Source organism: Mobula hypostoma, chromosome 2, assembly GCF_963921235.1.
Source record: "Mobula hypostoma chromosome 2, sMobHyp1.1, whole genome shotgun sequence".
Taxonomy (NCBI): Eukaryota; Metazoa; Chordata; class Chondrichthyes; order Myliobatiformes; family Myliobatidae; genus Mobula; species Mobula hypostoma.
The window spans coordinates 27,762,562-27,779,577 of record NC_086098.1 but is presented as its reverse complement, the minus strand read 5'-3'; positions in this window follow the sequence as shown (position 1 = coordinate 27,779,577).

Below are 17,016 nucleotides of genomic sequence, written 5' to 3'. Positions count from 1 at the left end.
TCTTTTTACTTCAATCAGAGAGGAGACACAGGAGCCTGAAGGTTCACACTGAATGATTTAGGAACAGCTTTTCCCATCAAAGATTCAAAGATTCAAGGTTCAAAGTACATTTATTATCAAAGTATATACAGTAGTGCTAGACAGTTTGTGAATCCTGTAGAATTTTCCCTATTTCTCCATAAATATGACCTAAAATGTAATCACAACTTCACATGTCCTGAAACTAGATAAAGAGAACCCAATTCAATAAATAGCTCAAAAATTATACTTGTTCATTTATTTATTAAGAACATTGATTAAATATGATATGTATTTGTTGGGACTAGTATGGGAACCTTTGCTTTCAGTAACTGGTGTGACCCCCTTGTACAGCAATAACTTCAACCAAACGTTTCTGGTGACTGTCGATCAGTCCTGCACATCGGCTTGTTGGAATTTTAAGCCTTCATCCTTACAAAACTGCATCAAATCTGGGATTTTGGTGGGCTTCCTTGAATGAATTGCTTACTTCAGGTCCTGCTCAACATTTCTATAGGATTAAGGTCAGGACTTTGACTCTGCCATTCCAAAACACATATTTTCTTTTTTTTAAACCATTCTGTTTTTGATTTACTCTTGTCTTGTAAGTCATTGTTTTGTTGCATTATCCAACTTCTATTAAGCTTCAGGTGATGCACTGTTACCCTGACATTTTTCTGTAAACCGTCTTGATAACATTTTGAATTCATTGTTCCCTCAATGATTCCAAGTTGTCCAGGCCCTGAGGTAGCCCCAAACCATAATGCTTCTTCCACCATGCTTCACAGCTGGGATGAGGTTTTGGTGTTGGTGTGTATTGCCCTTTTCCCTCCAAACATAGCAATGTGCATTTCTGCCAAAAAGTTCAACTTTTGTCTCATCTGTCCACAGAACATTGTCCTAGAGTATTGTAGAATATACAGGTGGTCTTATGCAAACTTGAGACATGTAGCAATTTTTTCCTTTGGAGAACAGTGGTTTCTTCTATGGTGTCCTTCCATGAACACCATTCTTGTTCAGTGTTTTTCTTATAGTAGACACATGAACAGAGACTTTAGCAAATTCTTGAGATTTCTGCAGGTCTTTTGTTGTTACCCTTGGGTTCTTTCTCATCTCCTTCAGCATTGCACATTGTGCTCTTGGTGTGATCTTTGCAGGATGCCCACTCCTAGGGAGAGTAGCAACTGTACTGAGCGACATTTGTAGGCAATTTCTCTTTCTGTGGACTGATGAACACTCAGGTCTTTAGAGATGCTTTTGTAACCTTTTCCAGCTTCCTTAATCTGATAAATCTTCTTCTAAGGTCTTTTGAAAGTTGTTCTGATCAAAGCATAGTGCACATAAACAGATCTTTCTTGAGAAGAGCAGGCTCTGTCAGTTACCTGACTTTGTGTGTCTTTTTTATAGGGCAGGGCACCTCTACAACCCACACCTCCAATCTCATCTCATTGACTGGAATACCTGAACCCAGATAGTTTTTGTAGAAGGCATTACCCCAGAGGTTCACATACTTTTTCCACAAATACATGTAATATTGGATTATTTTTCTCAATAAATACATGAATAAGTACAATGCTTTTGTGTTACTTATTTAATTGGGTTATTTTTATTTAGTTTTAGGACTTACATGAAGTTCTGAACACATTTTAGGTCATATTATGCAGAAATAGAGAAAATTCTACAGGATTCACAAACTTTTCACCACCACTGTCTGCAGTCCAGAATCCTAGGATTTGTCTTCCTACAGGCAGCCGTGAAACAAAGAAAGAAAACCATGGAATCCATTCAAAGAACAACATCAAACCCCAACATGAAAAAAGAAAACAGATCACTCAAGTGGAAAAAGCAAAAAAAGACGAGCGAAAGATACCAAACCACAAATCATCGAACTAAACCTAGCATATTCAGTTCAGTTCAATCTAGCACTGTATGGTTTGTTAAATTCAGGCTGCAGAGACAGTCCGTCCTGATCAAAAATGCACTAAGTAGCAACAAAAACAGGAGTTGACCAGAAAGCAAAAACACACCATAATGTGCACTGCAGAGTCCAATCCATAACCTGCGTCGATTAAACCTTGTACAAGGCCCAGCATGCCAATACCATCCGGTAACATCGAGCAAGAGGGAGGGAGAGACCTTTCAAATGCAGAGGGAGAGGGAGGGAGGGAGAGGGAGAGGGAGGGAGAGAGAGAGAGAGAGAGAGAGAGAGAGAGAGAGACCAACACATGCAGATGTTTTCCTCCACCAGTAGTGAGAGGGAGGCTGTAAATGGTGCTGAATACCCACTTGCCTTCTGCTCATTCCTTGATGATTTCAATTTCTGAAAAGATTTCTGAAAACCATGGGTTTTTGTAACTTATAATAATTGTTGTTTTGTACTTTACTGCTGCTGCTAAACAACTTTCATTTCATATATCATTGATAATAAAGCTGATTCTGATTCTGCTGTGTGGTTCTCTCCAATTCTTTATATAGTACTAAGTATTGGACAATTGAAGGTTGAGGTAAAAATGACCCTGATGATTCAGTGACAATTTAGCCAGCCATTAACTACATATTATTAAGAACGCAGTGAATATCAAAATCAATAGCTAGTCAGAAGGAATGATCATAATGCTTCTCATCCATCTGCTCAGTGCAATTCTGCAGGTCCAATGAATTATGAACAATCATTCCTTGCATAACAATTTCTTTTAACCAAGCAGGAGTTGAAAATGATAATAGCTGACTGGGAATTCTTAGGAAAGTTTAAATATAATAGTCTTACAGTTCCTTGAAACTAATGGTAGGAATATAACTGCATATATTTATATATTTTAATTATATTAAATTAAAATATAATTTTATTGATTATAAGATTAACCTTATGAATACAGCTGGATTCAACCATCAGCCACTTAGTGGATCGTGTCGGTAGTCTATCTGTTTTATCACTGAAGAATTCAGCTGAGCTGACAAATTTATGTATTTTCTCTATACGGATAACTTTTGCTCCTATAATTGGATGAATGCCATAAGTGTAAATGCTGAAATCACTTTCCCTTATTTGTTCAAGAAGCTGGTGCTAATGTAGTCGCCCCCCAGTAATCTTTATCAATCTAAAGCAAATGCGGAGAATCTTTAATGCTCCTTCTTGCCAAGCAAACCCTGCAAATATTTAAATACAAACTGCTTCTCACTGAGCTGGGGTTGTTGAACTTACATTAAGCCATAAGAACTCTTCAACTTGGAATTTGGCAACACATCATAATTTCCCCAATACTTTGTGGTCACTGGAACCCAATATAGAATTAAGTAGGCAATTGGAGTTATTTCTGGAAGTGACAGATTCATTTGATACTTAAAGTTAAAAATAACCTCAGTATTTTCTCTGCAAATTAAGAAATGAGCTGCAAAGATCAGAGTTGTTCCAGCTGTACTTTTCAATTTAGCTCTGATAATCTAAGGTTGGGTGAGACTAGAACTAGAGGTTATAGGTTAAGGGTGAAGGGTAAAATTTTTAAGGAGACTATGAGGGGAGCATCTTCACTCGGGGGGTGGTGAGAGCATGGAATGAGTTGCCAGCAGAAATGGTGCATGTGAGTTTGATTTAATTATTTAAGAGAAATTTGGACAAATACATGGGTGGAGGGGTATGGGAAGGCTGTGGTGCGGGTGTGAGTTGAAGGCAGAGTAATCATTCTGAACAGTCCAGATGGGCTGAGGTTCCTATTTCTTTGCTGCAGTAATCTATGACTCTATAAATCAATTGTTGAGATATTGCACAGCGCTGATTTCCAGGCATCTGGGTGTCCTAGTGCACGATTCGCAAAAGGCTAAAGTGCAGGTCCAGCAGGTAATTACGAAAGCTAACAGACTGTTGTCAGTTTTTGTTACATGACTTGAATGCAAATGTTCCAGTTATCTAAGACATCGGTGAGACCACACCTGGAATACTGTTTACAGGAAGGAAGCCAATGCATTAGCAGCAGCTCAAGAAAGGTTTACTAGAATATTACCAGGAATGAGTGTGTTGTCTCATGCGGAACAGTTGGAAAAGCAAAGCTTGCATCCACTTGAGTTAAGAAAAGTGAGAGAGGCAATGACTGAGACATGCAAGATCATGCAGCATCTTGTTAGGGTAGGCAAGGTGAGGATGCTTCTTGTGGGAGGATCTAGAGGCAGGAGTCCTGGCTTAAAACTAACACATGGATGAGGCAAACTCTTTCCTCTCAGGTGACTGTGATTTTGCAATTCTCTTCCTCAAAAGGGTCGTCAGCACAGAATCTTTAGCTGAGGTTACAGTCTCATCAGCTTATTAAGTGGCCGAGGATTTTTGCGAGGCTGAGTGACGTGTTGTAGAAAGAAACAGACCTTCAGATTTGCTTGGCACCCTTCCTATCTCATTCAGTAAGTCCCAGAATGCTTTACGACCATGGAAATGTATTTAAAGCATGTTGTGCAGGAAGGTATAAATTATTGAGACGCAACTTCAAGAAATTTAAAATCCTGATATGCTGTAAATGCATTGATGTGATTAAAGTTTTACAATTCTGATCTCTGCATTAATGCCTTCACCCTGTCGGGACAGTGATTTCACCCTATGTATATCGTACAGCATATACACACATTTAATATACTTATCATTTCTTAAGATTGAATTATGAAGATTCCTGAATATGTAATTCAGGATTATTTTTTACTCGCCAGTGCAACAAATTCAATAGGTCCAAAGCTACATTTTTAATAATCAGGAATGATGGAAGTGATGAGGGAGCCTACCCTCTCTATCAGTGTGCTGTGTAAATAAGGACAGTCAGCTGAACAATACAAAATGCCTCAAGAGACTTTCACTCAACTTACAGAGAACTGACTACACTATAAAGGGATTAGAAGGAATTCTCACTTGGTTGCACATGCAGCATTATCTATGGGACCCAGCTTTGAGCAGAACATGGAAGAAAACTGTAAGGCATTTTATTTGAATCAATCTATATAGCTCAGAGTTCACCAGGCATGTCAATGTTAATTGGGATTGTTAAAAATAAGAGTAGTTGTTTTGTGTTACATAAATCCTTGTCTGTGTGTGGAATAATATTGTCACTCTGCAGCCGTTGTGAAATATCTTCTCTTTCTGATTCACCTCCGTGAGGACGAGAATGATTTGCTTCAACAGACTGTGTTTTTGATGCTTAAGTACAACAGCTTCTGAAATACATAGGTTAAAATATTGATTAATAGTCCAGAAATCTGAGTTAAGATCCCAACACCACAGTGGTGGAGTTGAAATTCTATGAATAACCTAGATTATTACAGAAGCACTTTTGGTATACTTCATGTTTACCATGAAACTGCAATTTTATTGTAAAACTCAATAATTCTTTCTTTCTTTTTAAGGATAAGCGAAATAGAAGCTGCATAAAAAGATTGTGGCAACCTACCCAACTTAAAGGAGTCCGAAAAAACTGCACATAAATAAGGTATAAACAGTGAGGAAAAAACCTTATAAAATTCTGCAGAAAATCCCCCAGAACATACAGCCTTGGCAATTTCCTCAGACAAAATAGGTTGATCCAACTGTTTTCGCTTATCAACAGAAAGTGTAGGAATGTTTAATTGGTCTAAAAAATTATTCATTACAGTGTTATCTTTGGGAGGGTCAGGACTATAAAGTTTAGAATAAAATACTTTAAAAGTATCGTTTATTTCTGAATGGTCAGTTGTCCTATCACCATCGGCTTTACTAATTTATTTTGCCCTTTAGCTATAAAGGTTTTTAATTGGTTAGCCAGTAATTAACCTGTTTTGTCTCTGTGGATATAAAATTGACTTCTTTCTTTTAAAAGTTAAGTTTCAATTGGATATGTTAAAAGAAGATCATATTTAGTTTGAATTTCAACACACCTTTTACATAAAGCAGGATCTGGAGCCAAGACATATTTTTGGTCTAATTGTTTTAACTGATTAGCTAACTCAATTCTCTCTTAATTAGCTTTTTTTCTTGACACTTGCCGTGTAGGAAATAATTTGACCTCTAATAAAAGCCTTAAAGGAATCCCATATGATAAGACTAGAAGTCTCTTCCAAAGTATTCTCTTCAAAAAAAAGAATAATTTCTCTCTCCAGAAATTTTAAGAAATCCTTATCAGATAGCAAAGTTAAATTAAAATGGCAAAATCTGTTTATTTAAGGAAGACCAGGGAGATTTAAAGATAAAAGCACCGGAGCATAATCTGAAACTGCAGTTTCTTTATATTCACAGGATCGAACTAAAGGAATCATTTGACTATCAATAAAAAGGTAATCAATCCTGGAATACGTATGATGGACATGAGAAAAAATGAATACTCCCTATCTAGTGGATATAAGAAACACCATACATCAACAATACCACATTTGATTAAAGAATTTCATTAAAAAACAAAGCTGATTTATTAGATGTCACTGTTTTAAAGGATGACCTATCTAAAACTGGATCTAACCAGCAATTAAAATCCCCTCCCATCACTAATGAGTAAAGGCTCAAATCTGGCAGAAATGAAAAAAAAAACTCTCAAAAAATCCTGGATCATCTGTATTTGGAGCGTACAGATTGGCAAATACTATTAATTTATTATCTAATTTCCCTGACACTATGACAAAATGCCCATTAGTATCAGACACTACTTTATGTTGGACAAAGGGAACAGTATTATCCGTAAAGATCGAAATTCCCCTAGACTTAGCCTGAAACGAGGAATACAAATGTTGTCCATTCCATCTACTGAAAAGATGTAAATTGTCACAATTACATACGTGTGTTTCTTGTAAAAAAAAATAATTTAGGCTGAAAGTTTTTTAATATAGGCAAAAATCTTAATCTGCTTCACAGGGTGATTTAATCCTTTCACGTTAAGGCTGAGTAAGTTAATAGTATGGCCCATTATTAATACTATTTAATAGAGAAATTAAAGTAATAACCAGTAAAATGAACATTAAAACCAAACAATAAGCCTTGAAATAGGGTAACCAAGCAACAGATTTGGCTAACATCCCAAGATAGCTCCCAGAAAGAGGCACCCCCTCCCCCTCCCAAAGTCAGAAGGCCATTGTTGAATGGCAAAGTAGTCCATCAGAGGACCAAGCTCTGCTGCATTGTCCTGATACACATGCTCACACTGTATCTCAATGCATTCAATCCAGATTGCAGCATATACTTCCACACACCTCTCTCTTACACCCAGCCACCTTCAATTCCAACCATAGTGGCTCTTCCCCGCTCTCCATTCCACATTATGTCATGGATCTGAGTTTAATCAAAGTTCAGCCTAAGTTTTATTTATACTTACATATTTCTACTGAATGACCCAGTGCTCCTGCAAGTAAACTTATTGTCTGATGATCTTTCCAAAAATAATATTTTCTGTTTAACTTTTATTTTTCATTAAATACAGCCAGGGAAGAGTTTTTCCTCATCCAAGGTGAAATCAGCCAAGCAATCCAGCTCCTCTGTTCCTTCCTTTCAGTGGAAGACATTCAATCCTTTTACAGTCGCAGTACAGGGCTGGAAATAATTTGGTGAAAACAGGGGAAGAGGAAGAAGAGCAGGAACCTGAATCAAACTCTGGCACAGCACACTGCATCTCCAACAAGGTTGGATGGTTGACCAGTTTTCCTACAGATCTGTCACATCCTCTTTGATTTGTCCCCTGTAAAATGGCCTAGAATTCAGCTTCACAGCTGGTTAGAGAATAAAACAAATACCTGAGATGGTCACTGATCCGCAAAGGCTCACATAGCAGCAAACAGACTAAGCCTAACCTTGTATCATTTAAGGAGAGTATCACTAGTTCTATTTTACATTGGTAGATGTCTCCACTGTAGTGTAGCAGTTAGTGTGACACGATTACAAATTGGTGTGTTAGGAGTTTGGAGTTCGAAGAAAAAGCATTTCAGGATGTATATTCGCAAACAACAGGAATTTTGCAGATGCTGGAAATTCAAGCAACACACATCAAAGTTGCTGGTGAACGCAGCAGACCAGGCAGCATCTCTAGGAAGAGGTACAGTTGACGTTTCAGGCCAAGACCCTTCGTCAGTCCTGACCTGAAATGTCTCGGCCTGAAACGTCGACTGTACCTCTTCCTAGAGATGCTGCCTGGCCTGCTGCGTTCACCAGCAACTTTGATGTGTGTTGTCAGGATGTATATTGTACACATTTCTCTGACATTAAGTGTACCTTTGAAACTTTTGAAACTTAATTCCGGCACATCTGTAAGGAATTTGTATATTCTCCCCATTACCACGTGGGTTTCCTCCAGGTGCTCTGATTTCCTCCTATAGTCCAAAGACATACCAGTCAGTAGGTTAATAGGCCATTGTAAATTGTCCCGCGATTAGGCTAGTGTTAAATAGGTGGGTAAATGGGCAGTGCCCCTCATTGGGCCAGAAGGGCCTGTTCTTCGCTGTATTTCTAAATAAATTAAAAAAGGATAACACTGAAAAAGTCAGTGAAGGTTTTTAGATTGATAATCACCTTTATTCTTCAGGGTTCTAGCAGGCCAAGCTGCTAGGAGCTGTTTGTATCTGGATGATGGTATGTAACTGAAGTTGTTGATTGGCAAACATCAGGAAGCAGACCTTCATGGGCATATGAAGAAGTTCAGTGGTATGAGACTTCTGATCGCCCCATTGTTTGTTTTCTGGTTGATTTCTTATGTTTGGCATTGCTTTAAGGTCTGGGTGGAGTTTCTGCCTCAGTAGAGGGAAAAGAAAGCATAGTGCCAGGCCTGGGGCACCTATCCAGTGTAATAGATAGACAGATACTTTATTGATCCCAAAGGGGATTACAGTGTCACAGTAGCATTACAAGTGCACGGATATACAAATATTAGAAGAGAAGTAAAAGGGAATCGAAAATAAGTTTCTTCAAACAGTCTAATGGGGGTTGGAGAGTCAATCGGCTATAGGTTGACTCATCATAGAGCCTAATGGCAGAGGGTAAGAATGACCTCATATCGCGGCTCTTTGAATCAGCGCAGTTGACTTAGTCTATTACTAAAAGTGCTCCTCTGTTCAGATGGGCTGGCATGCAGAGGGTGAGAAACATTGTCCAGAAGTGCCAGGGTTTTCCATAGGGACCTTTCAGTTGCTTCCACATGGACTGTTCATGCCACAGTAATACTGCGTGAGAGGATTTGATGGTTCTAACGAGCCTCAGTTTTACAGAGTCTCAGAGTACTACGACACAGAAACAGACCCTTTAGCCCATCCAGTCCATGCCGATCTGATTTTCTGCCTACACCCAGACCTTCTCTCTTCAAACCCCACCATCCATGTGCCAATCTAAACTTCTCTTACTGGAAATATAACAACTGAACCTGCCTTGACTACTTCCACTGGAAGCTCATCCCATACTTGCACCAGGCCCTGAATGAATAAGTTTCCCCTCACCGGTGCTTCCATACCAGGCCATGGTGAAGGCAGTTAGACACGCTCCACCATGTGTCTATAGAAATTTATCAAAGTTTTAGGTGACATGCAGAATCTATGCAAGCTTCTAAGAATGTAGGGCACTCTCATGCTTTTTTTGTGATGACACTAATGTGCTGGTCCTCTGACATCAAGGACGTTAACGTATCAGAGAATTTAAAGCTACTGACTTTCTCCACCTCTGTTCCCCCTAATGAGGGCTGCCTAATGGACCTCAGGCTTCTTCCTCCTGTAGTCTTGACTTTCAAAATATCCAAACGTGATATCCCCCTCTGAGATCCAACAGTACCAGGTGTTTGATTGATCTTCAACAACCAATTCAGCTGCTTCTGCAAAACTCCGTGATAACACTAACCTTCTGTGAATTGTACATCAGTTAACTGAGGAAGGGAAACAGCCAGGTTAAAAATTGGAATTGTCTATAACTTGGATGGTGCTGTCTGAGATTGAAGCTTCACTGAGGATAGGAAATTAAATACATCTTCCATTTCAGTGAGGCCTTCCAGAGTGTTGTATACTCTGCTAGGTATTTGCTCAATCTGCTTTGGGCAAAGGCTTACAGCAACAAATATTGGACAGACATCAGTGGCAGACATATTTTTCTTTATGTCCTGGGGACTGTAGAAAGAAGACTTTACTTTCCAAAACCAAGATTGGGTTCTGAGATTTGAGGGGCAAGACTAATTGCCAAAGGCCTGATAAGAATGGGGGTGGGAGCTGGAGAGAATGGGTCAGCCAACTATGGCCTGAAGAGATCTGTGCAAGATTGGGATGGGGGGAGGGGTTCTAGTTGTCAAGGGTATGAGTGGGTCACCTATCCAAAGCATCAGAGAATTAGAACTTCCATAAAGGTCTTTGATGCACATGTGTTACTGAATTAATATCAAATGAACTCGCGCAGATCAAACCTGGAAGTACTAGGCTGAATTTCCTGAATGATCCAAAGCAACTCAGAAATAAATTTCACTCCATGCAAAAGTTACTTCCTGATGGTGTAGTACTGAAACTATGTTTGACATTTTAGGCCCTGATGTTGTTACTTAATTGCAAAGATTATCAGTTGAAAATTAATATGTACGGTACCTTTATCTGCATTGGAATTGATCCCTTTAATAAATTTGTATGGTCTTTTCTATTTTAGTCATCCAGACTTCAGCCTAAATCAGCTAAAATCCCCAACACATGTTTGAAACATTTGGTAACCAGAATGAAAGGGAGTTGTAGGGTTTCTTCTGTTCAATCGTCTTCAGTGACTGCATGTTGATTTGATTTTTTTGGTTAAAATTTAATTCAGTTAGATACAGACTAACCAGGAGAAAATGCCTGAAGTTAAAATATGAACTACTGGTGCACATCTGGGAAAAAAACAGAAAATACCAAAAATACTCAGCTGGCTGGCAAATTAGGCAGCCTCTGTAGAAAAGAAACATACAATATTTCAGGATGTGGGCATGTGGCCAAGTGGTTAAAGCATTCAACTAGCAACCTGAAGGTCAGGAGTTTGAGCCCGAGCCAAGGCAGCGTGTTGTGTCCTTGAGCAAGGCACAGTGCTCTGTGATGATACTGGTGCCAAGCTGTATCGGCCTTTGCCCTTCCCTTGGACAACATCGGTGTCATGGAGAGGGGAGACTTGCAGCATGGGCAACTGCCGGTCTTCCATACAACCTTGCCCAGGCCTGCGCCCTGGAGAGTGAAGACTTTCCAGGTGCAGATCCATGGGCTCGCAAGAATAACGGATGCCTTAATATTTCAGGATGAAGGCTGACTAAAAGCATGTCCTAATCATATAGGAATTGTGAGTTGACAAATCCAATTAAGAGCTCCAATTTCCCTCAACAAGATGTAGCTATGTATAAGCCAGGTCACCTGACAGAAGAAGCATTTCATTCAAGTGAGCTTCCTATAGAGGCGAGACTAGTATTAACAGCTTGAATTGAAATCAATGTAAACATATTTTAGAACTGAGTAAAACATGGCCATTCTCCTACCACTGTTAATATTTGGGGAGTAATCTCTTCTGTTTGCAATGACTCTCAGTTCACTGACTGTTGCAAGCCATCAGAACTTTATGCAAACTGGTCAAAACTTATTTTGTTCTTTTTTTGCACATAAATTGGATATTGAGATATAAGGAAGTGGCGGGAAATAATATAGCAAGCCTGAATATCCTCAGTAGTTTGACTAGATTGGTCTTACAGGATTGAGGAGGACAGAGCTAGGATCAGTAAAATTCCTAAAGAGGCAGGTAATGATTTTGGGCACATGGGATAGGTGGACACCCAAGGCACAGCCATAATGTTCCTCAGTTCTACAGTTCCAAGTGAAGTAATTGCTTTGTCAGTGACTCCACAAGCTGCAGTGAAGATGTTGAATGATGTCATTGGATCCTGACTCCAGAATTTTGGCCTTAGTGGCAGAGAGAACGGCCACAAAATATAATCATGAACACTTGTAGACAGGAAAAGGCCTAGGGATGAATATTCATTCTTAACCACATGCACTTAATAGCCAGTATTGTGACAGCTGCACATCGCATTCAGCTTCCAAAATTTGTTTCCATTGCTGTAATTTTGAATTCCTGAAGTGACTTGCAATGTGCAGCCTTTTCTAAACTGCACATATGCAATCTAGCTCTATAAACTGGCAATCTATTAAGGCTTGGCTCTTACACTGCTCATCCAAATAAGTTGGTCTTTCTTTTAAGCCAAGGTGTTGATAAGTGCAAATATCACAGAGCTTCTCTACTGAGTAAATAAGGCGATTAGAAGCCAATTGTATTCACAAGCTGTGAAATAAATATTTTTAGTTACAACCAGAGGCACTAAACTGACCTATCATATTACCTTTTCAAAGCCACTTCAAAAATCAACAAATTCTTCAAAACGAATCAAATTAATTGTTCAATTTTTCTGATTTCTTTTTTGAACAGCTCATGAACTCCTCCTTCCTTGGCCTGGAATGTTTACATCTAAGAATAGAATTCATCTCTTGAAAGAAGTAATGTGTGAGTACTGTACAAATTTTTTTTGGGTCTGCCTCAATAATAAGCACTTAATAATTTTTAGGGTGTTCATTGCTTAGAAGATAGGCCTGCAATTTTGCAGCATCTTTCATAATGAGTCTTACAATTCAGGTGGTACAAATAAAGCGATTTTTCTAGTGGGAATGTGGTGGCCAGTTTGGTTGAAGTACTCTCTCACAAACAACAAATTGAGAATGATCAGATATTCTACACTTTAATAATCTAGGCGGGCAGTTAAATATTTTCTGGAATATTATGAAATCTTCTCATTTTTCTTTGAGCTAGTGCCATAAAATCTTTTATGTCCATCTGTAAAAGATTCAGCATGACATCTCAGTAAGTAATCCAGCACTCCCTCAACACATCTCTGATTGTAAATGTGTATGGAATGGGATTTCTGAACCTAAATTAGACTATGGTAGCGGAGTGGGTACTGGTTTACAGAACCAACAATCCGGGCTCAATTTCCCACCGCTGCCTGTGAGGAGTTTGTACGTTCTCCCTGTGACTGCATGGGTTTCCTCCGGGTGCTCCATTTTCCTCCCACAAACCCACAGAGGTAGTGATTAGTAGGTTAATTGGTGATTGTAAATTGTCCCATGATTAGGCTAGGGTTAAATCAGTGGATAGGTGGAGGGCACGGCTTGAAGACGTGCCGTGTCACAATAAATAAATAAACCTCGCCTACAAAGTAGCAACCTGCTTATTGATCTATGGTTATCATAAAGGCAGTAGATAACATCTCAAGCAACACACATCAAAGTTGCTGGTGAACGCAGCAGGCCAGACAGCATCTCTAGGAAGAGGTACAGTCGACGTTTCAGGCCGTTTCTCTTCCTAGAGATGCTGCCTGGCCTACTGCGTTCCCCCAGCAACTTTTATGTGTGTTGCTTGAAATTCCAGCATCTGCAGATTTCCACATGCTTGCGTTTTTAGATAACATCTCACTTCAGCTATAGAAGGGTTGAATATGCTAAGGAAGCCTTAGATATTTTTATACTATTGCCAGTTACAATTCAATAATTCAACCTCACTTGGTTTACTTTCTAAATGTGGAAGGGAAAATACTGTGCAGCAGATAGGCAATGTAAATCTGTTGTTCTTAGTTTAAAACAGTCATCATTATTATACTTCAGGCTGCAAATAGGAAGTGACTTATTTTCTGCTGTAGCCTAATTGCTCATAATAACTGAAACAAGGGGAAAGATGTTAACTCCCTGGTATCTGTTACATTGTGTTCCCAAGCAGAGGCACAGCTCAAACAGAAGTGCTGAGATCTGATGTTGTGCCCGTGGTAGGATATGGGCATCATGTGACCATCCAAGCCAGTTCAATATTTGACAGGTCACACGATGAGGGATAATGTTGCAAACGAAAGGTAATGCCGGCAGCAGCTTGATATTCCCAATCCACTGGGATTCCTAAAGGGTTTTAGCATTTTTTTTGGGAATTGCTTTGTTTGTGAAAGGGAATTCAGGCGATCAGAGTATATTAATATGATTGACCTCTGATTCAAGCATGCACTGTTTAACCAGAGGTCCCTGACAGCCTTGCTTCCAGCAGACAAAGGGAGTCGCAGTCTTACATTAAAGTAATAGATTTTATTAATGTAATTACATTATATTTCTTATATTAATTTAACCAAGAACCTTTTCCCAGTGATAGCACTAGAATGGAAATCAATATTGGCAGAAATACATTCAAAATTACTATCCGTTTCCTAAATAATGGATCTGCAATAACACTGTCAATGTTGTTTTTGTTTTATAAATGGTTATTGGCTATATCTTATTAGGAGTTTCAGAAGATTTGGTATAGATCATGAGACCATAAGACATAGGAGCAAAAATAGGCCAATTGGCTTGCTGAGTCTGTTCTACCATTTCATCATGGCTGATCTTTTTTCCTCTCAGCTAAAATCTCCTGCTTTCTCCCTCTATCCCTCATGCCCTGACCAACCAAGAATCTATCAACCTCTGCCTTAAATATACACAAAGACTTGGCCTCTACAGCTGCCTGTGGCAAAGAATTCCACAGATTCACCACTCTCAGGCTAAATAAAGACACTTGCATATTTCTACAGATGAACTGTGGAGAGCATTTTAACTGGCTGCATCACAGTTTGGTATGGGGAGGGGGGAGTGGGGGGGTGACTGCATAGGATCAAAAGAGGCTTCAGAGAGTTGTTAGCTTTGTCAGCTCCATCACGGGCACTAACCTCCACAGTACCGAGGACATCTTCAAGGAGCAATGCCTCAAAAAGGAGGCATCCACTATTAAGGATGCCCGTTACCCAGGTCATGCCTTGTTCTCATTGCTGCCATCAAGGAGGAGGTACAGAAACCTGAAGGCACATATTTAATGAATCAGGAACAGCTGCTTCCCTTCTGTCATCTGATTTCTGAGTGGACATTGAACCCATGATCACTATATATATATATATATATACACATACACACACACAATATATATTTATTATAATACATGATTTTTCTATTATTATGTTTTGCATTGTACTGCTGCCACAAAGACAACATATTTCATGACAGTTTCTGTCCTGTTTGTTTTGAACCATCATTTGAGCAAATGCCTTTATCCTTCTGAATTTAACCTTGTTTCCTGGACGCTTCATAGTAATTACCGTAATACTTCATAGCACCAGCAACTGAAAAGTCAGTGTTCAATTCCTGCTGCTGTCTGTAAGCAGTTTGTGTGTTCTCCCCATTATTGCTTGGGTTTCCTGCGAGTACTCTGGTTTCCTCCCACATTCCAAAGACGTAAGGGTTAGGCTTAGTAGGTTGTGGGCGTGCTACGGTGGCTCGGGATGTGATGTGACACTTATGGGCTGTCCCCAGCACACTCTCAGATTCTGCTGATCTTTTGATGTACATGTGACAAATAAAGGTAATCTTTATCTTTTCTTCTCTTTTCAATACCCTGACTCGATGTTCTGAACAAGTTACCCCTAATCTCTCCCACCTTAACATCTTTTTTTCTCTGACCTATGTCTGTTTAGCTTTCTTTGACCATCTCTCATTGAGTACCTTGGGTTTATAAAGGAGTGTTCAGATTTTAATTGTTCTGTATGAATATCGGCTGTTGTGCAAGAAAGCCGGTATGTACTGTTTGAAAGATTCTTGGCACCCATTATGCCTCCAGAACATTCTTTTGTCTCTTTAGATCTGCATTACCTAAACATATATTTTAGACAAGCTTTTGTTCTGAGCCACTGAATTATGAAAACACCTGATCAAATAAGTCAATTTAAAAGTAACTTTGAGAAAGAGCCAAGTACTTCAAAGTAGTATTATGTTGCATTCAATGTACAATTGAGCTTAATATGTCCTAGATGACCCAAAAATCGACAATTTCTTAACCTCACCAGACGATTCTTGACCATCTGACTTCCTACAGCAGATTGCTTGTTGCTCCAGACTGCAGTATCTGCAGTCTCTTGGGTCTCAATGCATTCCTTATTTGCTGATTTAATTCACCCTAGTTGATTGGAAATATCGGACAGGTATTCAATAATTCAAAGTAGTCACATTTCAGGCTTAGCACGGTACTTAAAATGTCCCGGTGGACAGGAAATTGATGACAAGCAAGTAAGACAACTTGTACTTTCAGCTCATCCTTTCAACATTTAAACCTAAAAAATTCATGGATTCTGGAAACATGGTAGAATTCTGAAAGGGCCCAATATCTCTTCATTGCTTTGACCTCTCCATGAAGATGTCCTAATCCCTGAGTGAGTGTCATCTGGAGCACATTTGAAATATCTATTAATAAGTCCATTTTAGAATTTTCCAAATTGCTTACTTGTAGTTATAGTGAGATTCAGTGTTAATGTCTTAACATGTACTGGTTAGACTGGAAGTTCAGCAGGTTGGAGCATAAGTTTTAATTCCAACTAGAGGATTAAAATTCAGTTAATTTAATGCATTGAATAAATCACTAATGCTATTCACTGTCATTATGAAACTACTGATTTTCAGCAATTGGTTCAGTTTTAACCAATATATATTACTGTGCAGAAGTCTTAGGCACCCCAACTATATATATGTGCTGTAATGTAAAGAAAATCACCAGAGAGATGCAGCTGGTAGATATGAAGTAGTCTTTTATTGAGCAAAAATGAGACACTCTCAGAAGAAAGAGGCCTGATCAACCCAGTATTCTGTGACATTTTATATGCTAAAGATCAAAGGACAATTCTATAGTTCACAATGTGTCTACAACGCTTCCTTTGAATAACATGTAACTTCCATACCTTCTTCTTTGTAGTCACACTCCAGACATCCAAAATAGATGTAATCAGCATTGTCTGGTTTTTCAATTAACTGCTGTTCACAGCTCTAGGAACCTATTGTCCAGTGCTGCATTTTAAATTTAATCTACAGTCCATGTTCAGATTGTGGGCTGAAGTTAGTTGCTAAAGTTAATATATTGCTATACACCTTAATTCCAGAATATGCCTTAACAACGTAAGACCACAAGGCATAGGAGCAGAATTAGGCATCCAGCCC